This window comes from Macaca nemestrina, chromosome X (assembly GCF_043159975.1).
Source record: "Macaca nemestrina isolate mMacNem1 chromosome X, mMacNem.hap1, whole genome shotgun sequence".
In the NCBI taxonomy this organism is placed as follows: Eukaryota; Metazoa; Chordata; class Mammalia; order Primates; family Cercopithecidae; genus Macaca; species Macaca nemestrina.
This window is the reverse complement of record NC_092145.1, coordinates 28647321-28666417: the sequence shown is the minus strand read 5'-3', so window position 1 is coordinate 28666417 and position 19097 is coordinate 28647321.

Sequence of the window (19097 nt, the reverse complement as noted above, 5' to 3'; positions counted from 1 at the left end):
CCATATGAATACTAAAACATACCTTTAGTACTCAGCCAAATTGGGTGTTTTCACTGTTCTTTTGGATATTTGGCTGTTTGTTTGTTTGTTTATTTATTTATTTATTTATTATCCTTTAAGTTCTAGGATACATGTGAACAACGTGCAGATTTGTTACATATGTATACATGTGCCATGTTGGTGTGCTGCACCCATTAACTCGTCATCTACATTAGGTATTCCTCCTAATGCTATCCCTCCCCACTTCCCCTCCCCACAACAGGCCCTGGTGTGTGATGCTCCCCTTCCGGTGTCCAAGTGTTCTCATTGTTCAGTTTCCACCTATGAGTGAGAACATGCGGTGTTTGGTTTTCTGTCCTTGTGATAGTTTTCTCAGAATGACGGTTTCCAGCTTCATCCATGTCTGTACAAAGGACATGAACTCATCCTTTTTTATGGCAGCATAGTATTCTATGGTGTATATGAGCCACATTTTCTTAATCCAGTCTGTCATTGATGGACATTTGGGTTGGTTCCAAGTCTTTGCTATTGTGAATAGTGCCACAATAAACATACATATGCATGTGTCTTTATAGCAGCATGATTTATAATCCTTTGGGTATATACCCAGTAATGGGATGGCGGGGTCAAATGATATTTCTAGTTCTAGATCCTTGAGGAATTGCCACACTGTATTTCACAATGGTTGGACGAGTTTACACTCCCACCAACAGTGTATAAGTGTTCGAATTTTTCCACATCCTCTCCAGTGCTTGTTGTTTCCTGACTTTTTCATGATTGCCATTCTAACTGGTGTGAGATGGTATCTCATTGTGGTTTGGATTTGCATTTCTCTGATGGCCAGTGATGATGACCATTTTTTCATGTGTCTGTTGGCTCCGTAAATGTCTTCTTTTGAGAAGTGTCTGTTCATATCCTTCACCCACTTTTTGATGGAGTTGTTTGATTTTTTTCTTGTAAATTTGTTTAAGTTCTTTGTAGATTCTGGATATTAGCCCTTTGCCAGATGGGTAGATTGCAAAAATTTTCTCCCATTCTGTAGGTTTCCTGTTCACTCTGATGGTAGTTTCTTTTTCTGTGCAGAAGCTCTTTAGTTTAATTAGATCCCGTTTGTCTATTCTGACTTTTGTTTCCATTGCTTTTGGTATTTTCATCATGAAGTCCTTGCCCATGGCTATGTTGTGAATGGCATTGCCTAAGTTTTCTTCTAGGGTTTTTATAGTTTTAGGTCTTACATTTAAGTCTTTAAACCATCTTGAATTAAAATTGTGTAAGGTGTAAGGAAGGGATCGAGTTTCAGCTTTCTACATATGGCTAGCCAGTTTTCTCAGCATCATTTATTAAATAAGGAATCCTTTCCCCGCTTCTTGTTTTTGTCAGGTTTGTCAATGATCAGATGGTTGTAGATGTGTGTTATTATTTCTGAGGGGTCTGTTCTGTTCCATTGGTCTATTTCTCTGTTTTGGTACCAGTACCATGCTGTTTTGGTTACTGTAGCCTTGTAGTATAGTTTGAAGTCAGGTAAGGGGATGCCTCCAGCTTTGTTCTTTTAGCTTAGGATTGTCTTGGCAACGTGGGCTCTTTTTTGGTTCCATATGAATTTTAAAGTAGTTTTTTTCCAATTCTGTGCAGAAAGTCATTGGTAGCTTGATGGGGATGGCATTGAATCTATAAATTACCTTGGGCAGTATGGCCATTTTCATGATATTGATTCTTCCTATCCATGAGTATGGAATGTTCTTCCATTTGTTTGTGTTCTCTTTTATTTCATTGAGCAGTGGTTTGTAGTTCTCCTTGAAGAGGTCTTTCACATCCCTTGTAAGTTGGATTCCTAGGTATTTTATTCTCTTTGAAGCAATTGTGAATGGGAGTTCACTCCTGATTTGACTCACTGTTTGTCTGTTATTGGTGTATAGGAGTACTTGTGATTTTTGCACATTGATTTTGCATCCTGAGACTTTGTTGAAGTTGCTTATCACCTTAAGGGAATTTTGGGCTGAGACAATGGGGTTTTCTAAATATACAATCATGTCACCTGCAAACAGGAACAATTTGACTTCCTCTTTTCCTAATTGAATACACTTTATTTCTTTCTCCTGCCTGATTGCCTTGGCCAGAACTTCCAACATTATGTTGAATAGGTGTGGTGAGAGAGGGCATCCCTGTCTTGTGCCAGTTTTCAAAGGGAATGCTTCCAGTTTTTGCCCATTCAGTATGATATTGGCTGTGGGTTTGTCATAAATAGCTCTTAGTATTTTGAGATACGTCCCATCAACAACTAGTTTATTGAGAGTTTTTAGCATGAAGAGCTGTTGAATTTTGTCAAAGGCCTTTTCTGCATCTATTGAGATAATCATGTGGTTTTTCTCTTCGGTTCTGTTTACATGATGGATTACATTTATTGATTTGCATATGTTGAACAAGCTTTGTATCCCAGGGATGAAGCCAACTTGATCATGGTGGATAAGCTTTTTGATATGCTGCTGGATTCTGTTTGCCAGTATTTTATTGAGGATTTTTGCATCGAGGTTCATCAGGGATATTGGTGGAAAATTCTCTTTTTCTGTTGTATCTCTGCCAGGCTTTGGTATCAGGATGATGCTGGCATCACAAACTGAGTTAGGGAGGATACCCTCTTTTTCTATTAATTGGAATAGTTTCAGAAGGAATGGTACCTGCTCCTCTTTGTACCTCTGGTAGAATGTGGCTATGAATCTGTCTGATCCTGGACTTTTTTTGGTTGGTAGGCTATTAATTATTGCCTCAATTTCAGAGCCTGTTATTGGTCTATTCAGGAATTCAACTTCTTCCTAGTTTAGTCTTGGGAGGATGTATGTGTCCAGTAATTTATCCATTTTTTTCTAGATTTTCTAGTTTATTTGCATAGAGGTATTTATAGTATTCTCTGATGGTAGTTTGTATATCTGTGGGGTCTGTGGTGATATCCCCTTTATCATTTTTTATTGTGTCTATTATTTTATTCTTCTCTCTTTTCTTCTTTATTAGTCTTGCTAGCAGTCTATATATTTTGTTGATCTTTTCAAAAACCAGCTCGTGGATTCATTGATTTTTTGAATAGTTTTTTTGTGTCTCTATCTCCTTCAGTTCTGCTCTGATCTTATTTCTTGCTTTCTGCTAGCTTTTGAATGTGTTTGCTCTTGCTTCTCTAGTTCTGTTAATTGTGTTGTTAGGGTGTCAATTTTAGATCTTTCCTGCTTCCTCTTCTGGGCATTTGGTGCTATAAATTTCCCTCTACACACTGCTTTAAATCTGTCCCAGAGATTCTGGGATGTTGTTTCTTTGTTCTCATTGGTTTCAAAAAATATCTTTATTTCTGCCTTCATTTTGTTATTTACCCAGTAGTCATTCAGGAGCAGGTTGTTCAGTTTCCATGTAGTTGTGCAGTTTTGAGTGAGTTTCTTAATTCTGAGTTCTAATTTGATTGCACTGTGATCTGAGAGACAGTGTGTAATGATTTCTGTTCTTTTACATTTGCTGAGGAGTGCTTTACTTCCAACTATGTGGTCAATTTTGCAATAAGTATGAAGTGGTGCTAAGAAGAATTTACATTTTGTTGATTTGGGGTGGAGAGTTCTGTAGATATCTATTAGGTCCGCTTGGTGCAGAGCTGAGTTCAAGTTCTGTTTATCCTTGTTAACTTTCTGTTTCATTCATCTGTCTAATGTGAACAATGGGGTGTTAAAATCTCCCATTATTATTGTGTGAGAGTCTAAGTTTCTTCTTAGGTCTCTAAGGACTTGCTTTATGAATCTGGGTGCTCCTGTATTGGGTGCATATATATTTAGGATAGTTAGCTCTTCTTGTTGAATTGATCCCTTTACCATTACGTAATGGCCTTCTTTGTCTCTTTTGCTCTTTGTTGGTTTAAAGTCTGTTTTATCAGAGACTAAGACTGCAACCCCTGTTTTTTTTGGTTGGTTGGTTTGTTTGTTTTGTTTTCCATTTCCTTGGTAGATCTTCTTTCATCCCTTTATTTTGAGCTTATGTGTGTCTCTGCACGTGAGATGGGTCTCCTGAATACAGCGCACTGATAGGTCTTGACTCTTTATCCAATTTGCCAGTCTGTGTCTTTTAATTGGGGCATTTAACCCATTTACACTTAAGGTTAATATTGTTATGTGTAAATTTGATCCTGTCATTATGATATTAGCTGGTTATTTTGCTCGTTAGTTGATACAGTTTCTTCATAGTATCAATGGTCTTTACAATTTGGCATGTTTTTGCAGTGGCTGGTACTGGTTGTTCCTTTCCATGTTTAGTGCTTCCTTCAGGAGCTCTTGTAAGGCAGGCCTGATGGTAATAAAATCGCTCAGCACATGCTTGTCTGTAAAGGATTTTATTTCTCCTTCACTTATGAAGCTTAGTTTGGCTGGATATGAAATTCTGGGTTGAACATTCTTTTCTTTAAGAATGTTGACTATTGGCCCCCACTCTCTTCTGGCTTGGAGAGTTTCTGCCGAGAGATCTGCTGTTAGTCTGATGGGCTTCCCTTTGTGGGTAACCTGGCCTTTCTCTCTGGCTGCCCTTAACATTTTTTCCTTCATTTCAACCTTGGTGAATTTGACAATTATGTGTCTTGGGGTTTCTCTTCTCAGGAAGTATCTTTGTGGTGTTCTCTGTATTTCCTCAATTTGAATGCTGGCCTGCCTTGCTAGATTGGGGAAGTTCTCCTGGATGATATCCTGAAGAGTGTTTTCCAACTTGGTTCCATTCTCCCCATCACTTTCAGGTACACCAATCAAATGTAGATTTGGTCTTTTCACATAGTCCCATATTTCTTGGAGACTTTGTTCATTTCTTTTTACCCTTTTTTCTCTAAACTTCTCTTCTCACTTCATTTCATTCATTTGATCTTCAATCACTGATACCCTTTCTTCCACTTGATCAAATTGGCTACTGAAGCTTGTGCATGCATCACATAGTTCTTGTGCTGTGGTTTTCCGCTCCATCAGGTCATTTAAGGTCTTCTTTACACTGTCTGTTTTAGTTAGCCATTTGTCTAGTCTTTTTTCAAGGTTTTTAGTTTTCTTGTGATGGGTTTGAGCACCCTCCTTTAGCTCAGAAAAGTTTGTTATTACCGATCTTCTGAAGCCTACTTCTGTCAACTCGTCAAGGTCATTCTCAGTCCAGCTTCGTTCCGTTGCTGGCAAGGAGCTGTGATCCTTGTTGATGTTGATGCTATTCCTTTCTGTTTGTTAGCTTTCCTTCTAACAGTCAGGACCCTCAGTTGCAAGTCTGCTGGAGCTTGCTGGATTTCAACTCCAGATCCTGTTTTCCTGGGTGTCTCCAGCAGAGGCTGCAGAACAGCAAATATTGCAGAACAGCAAATGTTGCTGCTTTATCCTCCCTCTGGAAGCTTTGTCTCAGAGGGGGTCCCGTCTGTATGAGGCGTCAGTCAGCCCCTGCTGGGAGGCGTTTCCCAGTTAGGCTACTCGGAGGTCAGGGACCCACTTGAGGAGGCAGTCTGTCCATTCTCAGAGCTCATACTCCATTCTTGGAGAACCACTGCTCTCTTCAAAGCTGTCAGACAGGGACGTTTAAGTATGCAGGAGTTTCTGCTGCCTTTTGTTCAGCTATGCCCTGCCCCCAGAGGTGGAGTCTACAGAGGCAGGCAGCTGCAGTGGGCTCCACCCAGTTGGAGTTTCCAGGCCACTTTGTTTCCTTAGTCAAGCCTCAGCAATGGCGGATGTCACTCCCCCAGCTTGGCTGCTGCCTCGCAGTTCAATCTCGGACTGCTGTGCTAGCCATGAGCAAGGCTCCATGGGCATGGGGCCTGCTGAGCTAGACATGGAATATAATCTCCTGGTGTACCATTTGCTAAGACGTTTGGAATATTGCAGTATTATGGCAGGAGTGTCCCGATTTTTCATCTGTCATGGCTTCCCTTGGCTAGGAAAGGGAATTCCCCAACCCCTTGTGCTTCCTGAGTGAGGCAATGCCCTGCCCTGCTTCAGCCCACACTCTGTGGGCTAAACCCACTCGCTAACCAGTCCCAATGAGATGAACCCCATACCTCAGTTGGAAATGCAGAAATCACCCGTCTTTGCATTGCTCACGCTGGTAACTATAGTCTGAAGCTTTTCTTATTTGGCCATCTTGGCTGCCTTTTGATTTTCTGTTTTTTCTTAAATGTTCTCTAGATTTTTGCAATCCCTTGGTAATTTTTAATGATAGCTGAAAAATTTGGTCATAGCTTTTACTTCCTGTTTATACAGAGCCTTAAGCTCAGTCAGGGTAAGACTCATTCTCAGATCTACCCTGGATATACTGGATGTCTTGTAGATATCCTGGACATTTCTGGGTATGCATATAGCCCCATACATATACATGGCCTTAGTTTCTGAGGGATATGTTGGAGATTTTGGAAGGCCCCTGTAGACATCTGATTTTGTAAGTTTTTCTTTTTAGCTGTTTTATTTGATTGCTGTTTGCTCCAACTGTTATCTCCACCTGAAGCAGCTATGATATTAAGTAATTGCTTCTCATGTTTATTTTTGCGTGTCAACTTGACTGGGCTAAAAGATGTCCAAATAGCTGGTAAAACATTGTCTACTGTGTCTCTGAATGTGCTTCAGGAAAAGATTAGCATTTTAATCCATAGAAAGAGTAGACTGCCATCACCAATGTGTGGAAAGTGAATGGGCATCATCCAATCCATTCAGGAGCCAAATAGAACAGAAAGGTAGAGGAATGGTAAACTCATTTTGTCTGTTTGAGGTAAGACATCTATTTTTTGCTCTCAGATAATCTGTGTTCCTGGTTCTCAGGACTTCAAACTTAGACTAGGAATCACACCATTGTCCCCTCATCCTCCAGAGATCCACCCCCCACCACATTCTCAAACATTTGGACTCAGACTGAATTACACTACTGTCTTTTCTAGTTTTCTAGTTCTCTGGCTTGCAGAGGGAAGATTGTGGGACTTCTGGGCCTTCATAATTACATGAACCAATTTCTTTACTCTCTCTCACTCTCTCTCTCTCCATACACACACATACATAGATATATTGATGCTTTTCAATTTACAGTAGGGTAGTATTCTGATAAACCCATTGTACATCAAAAATATTGTAAGTTGAAATACATTTAATGCACCAAACATACCAAATATCACAGCTTAGCCTAGCCTGCTTTGAGCGTGTACAGAGCACTTATATTAGCCTGCAGTTGGACAAAATCATCTGCCAGCACAGTATACTGTAGATTATCAGTTGTTTACCTTCCTGATCATGTGGTTGACTGAGCTATGGCTTGCTGCCACTACCCAGCATTGCAAGAGAATATTGTGTCACATGTTGCTAGCCCATGAAAAAATAAAAATTCAAAATTCAAAGTATAGTTTCTACTGAATGTATATTGCTTATGCACCATCATCATGTTTAAAAATCATAAGTTGAACCATCATGCGTTAGAGACAATCTGTGTGTGTGTGTGTTTGTGTGCGCACACGAACATGTATGCCATTATATATACTCTTGGTTCTGTTTCTCCAGAGAACCGTGACCAAAACACTGCTGAATATTTTGACAAACAGCTTTAGAAAGTTGGTCATGCTCGTTGAGCTCTGAGTCAGGCCAAATAAAAACAAGCCTTGTGAGTGAGAGTTTCCAGGGAACTGCCAGAAAGGTCAAATGATGGCAATTACTTGAAACCAGGCCCTTGAAAGAGCTTCAACATATTCTGATTCCTACAGTATCCCTAGTCTACTGGTTTTGACTGTGATTTCACAATTTATTTTTTAATTTAATTTTTAAATATTTTGTTTAATGCATCATGATTTTTGTGTTGTGTCTAAACTCTCATTGTCAAACCTAAGATTACCTAGATTTTCTCCTGTTATCTCTAGAAGTTTTATAGTTTGGTGTTACAGATTTAGGTCTATGAACTATTTAGATTTTTTTCGTTGTTGTTAAAAGGTTTAAATTTGGTGTCCGGATTCTTTTTTTTTTTTTTTGCATGTGAATATTCACTTGTCCCAGTACTATTAGTTGAAAAGGCTCTCCTTTCTCCATTGAATTGTCTTTAACTGAAGATTATTTGACTATATTAATGTGGGTCTCTTTTGAGGTCTCTATTATGTCTCATTAATGTATTTTCTTTCACCAATACTACATCATCTTGATTACTGTGGATTGATAATAAGTTATGAAATTGGATAGCATCTGTGCTCCAACTTGATTTTTCTTCTTTGATAATTACGTTGATAATTCTAGGTCTTTTGCCTCTATATATAAACTTTATAATCAATTTGTTGATATCCATTAAGTAAGTTGCTGATATTTTGATCAAAATGGCATTCAATCTGTGGATCCGTTTGGAAAGAAATTTTATCTTTGTGCAGTATTTATTCTTCATATCCATGAGCATATATTATACCTTCCAAGACTAATGTTTCTTTCATATGCTCTGATCTAATTTGTTATATAGAAAAAAGTCTTCTTTAAATATCTGACACTATAGATAACCAGACACTTGCTTGTTACTCAAGATGATAGATAACTACAATATTTTGATTATTCACTGTATACAGTGTTGATGCTATTCAATGACGATATTGAGAAACATCAATCTAAGATATATTACCATGACTTGCTCTAGCCTGGCATCTGAATAAAACCATGGCTTAGTTTGATAATTCAGTGAATATTAATATTGTCCAAGCATCCACTACATATTTAATGTGAAACACTATTGTTTTTTACTGTGTGATATAGTGAACAAGAGTGTATTAAGGCAGTAAACTAGGAAAGGTGCTTTTTTAGTAATCCAGAAAAGATGGTAATTCCTAGTTATTTCATTTTTCATTGTGAGGGACTGAGGGTAAAACATTGCATTTTTCATTTGTGGAATGTGCAATACTCATAATACCCCAACTCCCAGAGCATCCTGGAGATATTTAATAGAAATTACTTGAGAGGTAGCAAAGGCTTTCTTTGTATTCTTTCCATACCATATTATAAGGGAGCTATCAGTCAAATTATATCTAGCTACACTTTTGGTGGGATAGTAAGGCTGATTGAGAAAAAGTTAGAATATATTTTGATGACCCAAGATTACTAAAATTATTTAGCAGAGAAATATTCCTCTAATCATTGATATCGGTACAGAAAGTTTGACATATGTCCATAGCACATAAGTTACTCCCATTAGCTTGGATACACACTAAGAAAAGTGCAAAGCTGCTTTCCAGTTTTCTATCCCTGCCTGTTTAATTGGGAGAGGAAAAATAAATTAATAATATTCTTCACTATTCAGAAGACATAGAAGATCAGGGTTAGAATTGTAAAGGTTTAAGTGTCTATTAACTAAAATTAATAAGTTACTTGCATATATTCATAAAATTTTTCTGGTTAAATGTGTAAATACTCTTAAAAATATTATGAAAGAGTTAGCATGTCCAAGATTTAGTAATGTGGTTATATGTTCTTTGGTGTCATTGAGATAGAAATATAATTAGAAATTTTTTAACTGAAAGTACAGAGTGTTAGCTGAATGCCATATTACAATATTTAGGTATATACAGAGAAGATTAAGAAACTGCCTACGATATGTCTCAACTTTCTAGCTCTCTCAGTAATGAAAATCTAGTTATTCAGCAATCACACTAAAGTTACAAGTTACCTTGAGCCATTAGTAGAATCAATGTATATAGAATACAGTATATTCCAAGAATAAAACTCTTTTATATACTATTCGGTTTACCTGTCTAAAGAAATGACTTCAGAAATGTGAGCATAATTCTTAAATTAAGTGAACACATTTTGTCCCTGTTTCAGTAGTTGAGTAAAAGTATGATCATGGCCAGCAATTCATTGACTATTACAGAAGCTGTAATAGTCCACTGGCTGAGCTATCCTTTTAACTAGCAAAATCTGACATTTAAGTGGGTACTATCCTTTTAAATTGCTTTATCTTGTATTTTTGTAACACTTTTTTTTTTTTTTTGTCTTGGCACACAAGGTCCTTTCTTCATTGAAAATCACATATGCATTTCCTGGAAGATCAACAACGTTAATAGTGGAAATATAAAATTAATTTCAGTTATACAAACCAAAAGAGATACGGACCACAGTCATTAAAGAAGGATCTTGTTTGCTGGATTTATTATCTTTTGCTCCAAGCTCATTAAGAAAGAGTCCAGCAAAGGGCTAAGGTCTCAATTAATTTTAATGGGCATGACCAAGGTTTAATAGAGTATGTGTTTTAATTGCCTTGCGATTACGTTAAATTGTAGCCTTAGTTGTCTATTGATAGAAATGAGATTTTGATCAAGAGGGACAAAACATTTTTCTAAAAGAAATTGATAAAGCTGTTTACCTATGTAAAAGTGCATTGTTTTGCCTAGGAATTGTATTCATTAATACGAACTTCTACAATAAACAACGAAAACTGGCCCAGCACCAAATATTATATGATCAATTTTCAAATGCAGATGCTGATCCAAATATAGCAGGTGTTGAATACAAAAACCCATCTGCCGTCACATTCTTCATGACTATATAGGTAAATCATACAAGGCTCAGACTATCTGTGTCATGGATGGCAAGCCATATAATTTAAAAACACTTTAAAATCCCCTTCTTGTAGCCTTCAATTATCAAACTAGCCAATCAAACATTTTGGTGGGACATGAGTGTTACCTTCCAAAATAGAATTGGGTAAAATTAAAAAAAAAAAAATTAAGAGGCTTGCAGTTTTGTTTAGGAAGTTTGGCCAGTTGCCAATAAAATGAATGCCGTAATGAATAAGTTCATCTTCAGGGTTACTGGCTAAGCAAAACTGCCTAAGCACTTTAGACATTTTGGAAAGCTAAACTTCTGTGAATAATAGAGAATGAAAACAATCTGCTCATAGGAATATGATTTCATTCTCAGTAGATAAACAAATTAACTGTCATATAATTATTTTCAGTGAACAGAAGAGCAGAACTATCGGAAAGACACTAGGGAAAGTTCTATATTTTCTAATAATTCATGATTTTCATTACTAAAATGAGTTATTTAAAATTGTATTTAAATATCTCAGTTGTTTAGAACACAGCAATAATGAGGCCAGTGTTTTTTGCTTATGTATGTGTGTGGGGGAAGGGGGAGCTTATGGGTAAATTTAGTGTGTCAATCTGGTTAAGCTATGGGGTCCAGTTGTTCAAACACTTGTCTATATATTGCTGTGAAGCTATTTCTGTATGTGATTACAATTTATAATCAGTTGACTTTAAAACAGATTACCATTCATAATATGGATAAGTTTTACTCAATCAGTTGAAGGCCTTAGGAACAAAAGATTTGCTTTTCCAAATAAGAAATTCTGACTCAAGTCTACAAGTGTAAATTACAAATTACAGATTGTAAATATTGTCTAAGTTTTCTACTGGCCTGCTCTATGAATTTTGGTCGCAATAATGCAACATCACCTTTTACTTGAATTTCTAGTCTGCTGGCCTACCCTATAGATTTTAGATTTGCCGGCCTCCAAAATCATGTGATCATGTGAGCCAATTCCTGATCTAGTAATTGAGACAGTTAAATTTGGTGAATGTCAAGAACACCTGTACCTGACCTTACAGAAGTAAGGAAACACCTGCCTTGGGTTGTCTTAACTAGTTATTATGTCTTCCACAATCCCTGGGACTTATTTTGAATTAACATTCATATTCAACTTGCCTTGGCAAACCAGTACAAAGATTAATTTGTTATCAGGCACTTTATATTTTGGGTGTGTGACTTCTCCAGGTAATGGCAAAGTTAGGGCAATGGACTTGGATTATTTTGCACTAACTCTGACAATGTCAAATGTGTCTGTCTACATGGTGAGTGTTCCTTTTTGGTGCTCAGGCTGAGCTTGGTAATGACTATAAAATCAACACAGCTATTTATAAATGATACATGGAATTTAAAACTCTCTGTCAACTGCACTCAGGGAATGCAGAGTGGAAAATAGCTGCTCTGAAATTTAGTTTGTGCATGTCTTTATATGATGCCATATCAAGAAAAGGGATACAGAAACTCAGCAAATTTGGGAGCACTAAACTTTATCGCAATCTTTCATATTTTTGTTTGACTCTTTTCTATGTTTATTTAAAAATATAACATATGCTTTAATTGTGAAATTTAAAACAATAGTAAATGTTAATGCATAAATCTTTGAAAACAAGAAGAGGAAATTTAAAATTTAAAATTTTTGTCAGGAACAATTGATTTCCCCTCAGAAAGGTCCTTCTCACTATCTTTTATTAAATGACCTGAATAGCATAGATCTGCTGGTCTATATACATTTAATTGTCTTCTTACATTTCATTATTTTATTTTTCTATGTATGATCAATACTAATGCAAAGTATATTAACTTGATATCTCTTGAGTCCATACATTGAGTGGAATAAGCAGTCAGTTTGCGGAAGGGAGAAGAGAATGAAGTAATTTTCTTAGTCAAAACTCAAGTCAGTATCTTTTGGGAGAGTCTCCTTTCTGATACCTCAGAATAACAGAGTTGTTGAGAGTTTAAAAACTGGAGATTGCCAGGGTCTGAATTCTGGCTCCAACATTTACTAACTATATGTTCATAGACAAATTAATAGCATTTTTTTTTGCTTTGGTTTTTTTACCTATAAAATTGTCATATATTAGCACTTACACCTTTATTGTGAAGATTATTTGGAGGATGAAATGAGATGTTTAATACCTGATGTGCAAAGAGAGCTGAGTAACAGATGGTATTACTGTTATCCTCTTCTACTAGAACCTTGTGAAGTATCAGTATAGCAAAGAAAGAAGATACATAAAATGAGAAACACATTTCAAAATTAAACAGTGCTTTCATCTTCACATACTTTTTGTTCTATCTTAAAACTTTATATGGTTAAATAGATATATTAGTCAAGGTTGATTACATTTGATACTTTACTTTTTCCTATATTAAAAATAATGCTATTGTAATTTCGATTTCACTGGTGGTAATAAATAGTGTTAAATAAAATATTTTTAACACCTTTGTGACTTTGCTTCAAAGACATATGACAGAAGCTGAGATTGAGTATGCCTGAAATCTATAAAAGTTGCAAATGCTATGGATTAGGCAAAAATAAACTGGTTCATAATATCCCTGAACTTCAAAATTAAAGGATTCATTTTGAAAAACTCAGTAGTTGTTCTTTTTTTTTTTCTGTATGAGACAGAAGTCACACTGTCATTCAGGCTGCAGTGCAGTAGTATGATCTCGGCTCAATGCAACTTCCACCCCCCAGGTTCAAACAATCCTCCCACCTCAGCCTCCCGAGTAGCTGGGACCACAGGTGCACACCACCACGTCGGGCTAATTTTTTGTATTTTTGCTAGAGATGGGGTTTTGCCATGTTTGCCAGGCTGATCTCAAACTCCTGACCTCAGGCAATCTACCAACCTTGGACTCCCAAAGTGCTGAGATTACAGGTGTGAGCCACCACGCCCTGGCAATAGTTGACCTATTTTATACAGCAAATATTAAATCGATGAAACTTATTATCCAAGGAGAACTCACAGAATAGGAATATATATTTACTGTGAATTGTTTAGTAAATTTATAGTTTGTAAAGACAAAATAACATCCTTTAAAAAACTAGAATTATGTGAAAGAAACATATACTCTCCCCAACATGACCTTCCAAAGCTTCAGTCAAAATCTTTATGAACAATGATGAAGACATAGTAGATCCACAGTGAATATGGTGTTTTTAGAAGCTCACAGTAGTTTTGAATTTTCTTATTTACTGGAATACTTTGGGTAAAATAAACAGCTCCTTTGGAAATAGATGCAAGGATGTATATTTAGAGGCAGCCAAAGTCTTTCATTTTCTTTCAAAAATGGGATGTTGGTGAACATAATCTTAAAACATGCAAAGCTTTAGAAAGTGTTCTGATAATGTAGAAAGAATTTGAAAATGGATGCATTAACCATCACAAAACACTTTTAAATGAAAAGACGATTTTAAATAACATTTTAAGAAATTATTCTTAAATATTGGAGAAATTTGATGCATAATGTCAGATATTCTCTCTTCCAAATGGAAGTAGCATTTATTCATATAATTGAAAATCACTTTTGAAAACAATTTACTTTAAAAACTGTATTATGTTATTCTATAATAGTTTATTTTTAAAATTTGGTACTTGTATTTTTTATAGGTAGGTAGTACATGTATATATTCATTAGGTACATGAGATAATTTGATACAGGTATACGATGTGTAATAATTATATCAGGGTAAACTGGATATACATAACCTCAAGCATTCACCATATCCTACTGTTACAAACATCCCAATTGTACTCCCTCAGTTATTCTAAAATGTAAAAAAATTATTGCTTACTGTACTCATCCTGTTGTGCTATTGAATAGTAGATCTAATTCATTGCATGTAGCTATATTTTTGTACCCATGAACCACTCACATTTCCTTCCCCCTCCCAACTACCCTTCTCAGCCTCTAGTAACCATTGTTCTACTCATGATCTCCATGAGTTCAATTGTTTAAATATTAGTTCCTATATATAAGGGAGAACATGTGAAGTCTGTCTTTCTGTGCCTGGTTAACTTAACATAATGAATAATCAGATCCATCCATGTTGTTGCAAAAGACAGGATCTCATTCCTTTTTACAGTTGAATAGAGCTCCATTGTGTATATGTAGCACATATTCTTTATCTGTTTCTCTATTGATGGACACTTAGGTTGTTTCCAAATCTTGACTGTTGTGAATAGTGCTGCAAGAAACATGGGAGTTCAGATAACTCTTCAATATGCTGATTTTTTTTTTAATTTGGTATATACCTAAGAGTGAGATTGTTGGATTGTATGGTAGTGGAGGAAACTCCATAGTGTTCTCCATAGTGATTGTACTAATTTATATTCCCACTAACAGTGTACAAGTGTTCCCTTTTCTCCACATACTGGACAGCATTTGTTATTGCCTGTGTTTTGGATATAAGCCATTTTAACTGGGGTGAGATGGTCTCTCATTGTAGTTTTGATTTGCATTTCTTTGATGATCAATGATGTTAAGCACGTTTTTGTGTGCTTGTTTGCCATTTGTATGTCTTCTTTTGAGAAACGACTATTCAAATCTTTTGCCTATTTTTTTGATCAGATTATTAGATTTTTTTTTTGATAGAGTTGTTTGAGCTTCTTATTTATTTTGGTTATTAATGCCTTGTCAGATTGGTAGTTAGCAAATATTTTCCCCCATTCTGTAAGTGTTCTCTTCACTTTGTTGATAGCTTCCTTTGCTGTGCAGAAGCTTTTTGACTTTATTTAATTCCATTTTTCTATTTTTGCTTTGGTTGCCTGTGCTTGTGCTGTATTAATCAATAATTTTTTTCCCAGAAAATCAACAATTTTCTCAATATTTTTTTGTAGTGGTCTCACAGTCCTTGGTCTCAGATTTAATATATTTTGAGTTGATTTTTATATATAATGAGAAATAGGGGCCTAGTTTCCTTCTTCTGCATATCTATACACAGTTTCCCCAGCACCATTTGGGAAGAGACTGTCCTTTACCCGATGTACCTTCTTGGCTCCTTTGTTGAAAATAAGCTAACCATAGATGTATGGATTTTTTGCTGGGTTATCTTTTCTGTTCTATTGGTTCATGTGTCTGTTATTATGCCAGAACCATGCTGTTATTTTCACGATACCTCTGTAGCACAATTTGAGGAGAGGTAATGTGATTCTTCCAGTTTTGTTTTTTGGCTCAGAGTGGCTTTGACGCTTCTGGGTCCTTAAATGGCTTGATAGAAATATCAGAATTAATTTTTATGTTTCTGTGAAGAATATCATTGGTATTTTGAGAGGAATTGCATTGAACCTGTAGATTGCTTTAGGCAGTATTGACATTTTGACAATATTGACTCTTCCAATCCATAAACATGGAATAGCTTTCCTTTCTTTTGTGTCCTCTCCAACTTATTGCACCAATGCTTTATCATTTTCATTATAGAGATCTTTCATTTCCTAGAATAAGTTAATTCGTAGGTACCTTTTTAAAAAAAATCAGTTTTATTTTATAAAGATAAAAAACATTTTTGATACTCTTCAAAACATAATTTAAATAAACACACTTATAGAAAGGCTACAAGTGAGGATAAAGAACATTTTTTCTATACCCCTTGAGAGTTAAGTTGACAACAAGATACCCTTCTGTCCCAAATACTAGCTTTTGTTTTTGTTTCTGTTTTGGTATGGTACCTGATTATCAGAGAAATGCAAATCAAAACCACAACGAGATATGTTACTCCAGTTAAAATGTCTTTTATCCAAAAGACAGGAAATAATAAATGCTAGCAAGGATGTGGAGAAAAGGGATCCCTCATACACTGTTGGTGGGAATGTAAATTTGAGCAACTATTATGAAGAACAGTTCATAGCTTCCTCAAAATACTAAAAATAGAGCTATCACATAATCCAGCAATCGCACTACTGGGTATATACGAAAAAGAAAGGAAATCAATATATCAAAGAGTTATCTGCACTCCCAGGTTTATTGCAGTACTATTCACAATGGCCAAGATTTGGAAGCAACCTAAGTGTCCATTAACTTACAAAGGGATAAAGAACATGTGGTACATATACACAATGGAGTACTACTCGGCCATATGAAACAATTAGATTCTGTTACTTTTTAGTAGTTATGGTAAATGGGATTATTTCCAATTTGATTATCAGATAGTTCACTGTTGGAATATAGAAATACTACAGATTTTTAATGTTTATTTTGTATCCTACAACTTTACTTAATTTTTTTATTAGTTCTTAGAGTGTTTTATTGGAGTCATTAGATGTTTCCACATATAAGATCATATCATCTGCAAACAAGGATAATGCAATTTCTTCCTTTCCAATTTGGATGCCCTACATTTCTTTCTCTTGTCTGATTGTTCTAGCTAGGACTTTCAGTAATATCTGGAATAACATTGATATAAGTAGGTATAAGAATGACCCACTGGTCTTTCAGGAGCATATTGTTTAATTTCCATGTGTTTTTGTGGTTTCCAAAATTACTCTTGATGATGATTTCTAGTTTTTTTTTTTATTGTGGTCAGAAAAGGTACTAGATATATTATAATTTCATTATTTTTGAGTCTTTGAAGACCTGTTTTGTGGCCTAACATACGGTCTGTCCTTGAGTATAATCCATGTGCTGAGAGGAAGAATGCATATTCTGCAGCTATTGCATGAAATGCTCTGTAAATATCCAATAGGTTCATTTCATCCATAGTGCATATTAAGTCCGATGTTTCTTTGTTGGTTTTCTGTATGGATGATGAATACAATGCTAAAAGTGGAGTATTGAAATCTCCAACGATTATTGTGTTGGGATCTGTCTCTCTTTTTAGTTCTAATAACATTTGTTTACATATCTGGGTGCTCTACTGTTGGGTACATATATATTTAGAATTGTTGTGTCCTCTTATTGAATTGATATTTCTGAATTTCTCATTATATAATGACCTTATTTGACTCTTTCTATAGTTTTTGTCTGGAAATCTATTTTATTCAATAAATAGAGCTATTCCTCCTCTTTTTTGCTGTCTCTTAGCATGGAATATCTCTTTTTATCCTATTATTTTCATTCTACATCTGTTTTTGTAGGTGATCATTTGGTCTCATTTTCTTTTTTTTTTTCCATTTATTCATACACTCTATGTCTTTCAGTTGGACTTTCAATTTTGTTTACCTTCAATGTTACTACTGATAAGTAGGTACTTTGCACTGTCATTTTGGTATGCGTTTTGTTTGTTTTGTGGTCTTCTCTTTTTTCCTTCCTTCCCATCTTCTATTTTTGAAATTGTTTTTTTTTCTGTTCTTATGTTTAAATTTCTTAATTGATATAATTTATGTATCTGTTTCTGGTTTTGCAATTTGAGGTTACCATAAAGTTTCCAAATCATATAACCCATTATTTTAAGCTGATGATAACTTATCTTTGATGGTAATGACAGTTAAACTAACAAACAAATAAAGAGAAAACTAACAAAAACTCTGCATTTTAACTTTATCTGTCTGACTTTTTAACTTTTTGTTTTTTCTATTTATATATCATTATACTGTCTATGTCTTAGAAAGCTGTAGTTATCATTTTTGGTATATTCATCTATGAGTCTATCTACTTAAGATATAAGTAGTTTACACAACACAATTACAGTGTTACAATAATCTGTACTTGTCTGTGTACTTATTATTACCAGTTTGTTTTGTACCTTAGGATGATTTATTTCCTCTTGTTCATTAAGATCTTTGTCTTTCTTTTTTAATTTTTATTTTTATTTAATTGGGGAGGTATAGATGATTTTTGGATAAGTTCTTTAGTGGTGATTTCCGATATTTTAGTGTACTCAATCATCTCAGCATTGTACACTGTACCCAATATGTAGTCTTTTAACCCTCACACCGTCTCCCAGCCTTACCTCCAAGTATCAAAAGTTCATTATATCATTTTTATGCCTCTGCATCCTTATAGCTTAGTTCCTACTTGTAAGTGAGACCATACACTACTGGCTTTTCTGTTCCTGACTTACTTCATTTTGAATAATGGCCTCCAGCAGCATCCAAGTTGCTGCTAAGACATTTTTTGTTCCTTTTTATGTCTGAGTAGTAATTCATGTTGTATATATACCATATTTTTTGTCAACTTATTGGTTGATGGGCACTTAGGTTGATTCCATATCTTTGCTATTGTGAATTGTGCTGCTATAAACATGAGTGTGCATGGATCTTTTTTATATCACTTCTTTTTTTTCCTTTGGGTACAAAACCAGTAGTGAGATTGCTGGACCAAATGGGAGTTCTACATTTAGTTCACTTGGGAATCTCTATACTGTTTTCCATAGTGATTGTACTAATTTACATTCTCACCAGCAGTGTAAAAGTGTTCCCTTTTCACCAAATCTATGCCAATATCTATTGTTTTTTAACTTTTTAATTATGACAATTCTTGAGAGAGTAAGGTGGTATCTCATTGTGGTTTTAATTTGCATTTTCCTGATGATTAGTGATGTTTAGCATTTTTTCATATGTTTGTTGGCTGTTTGTCAGTCTTGAGAATTAT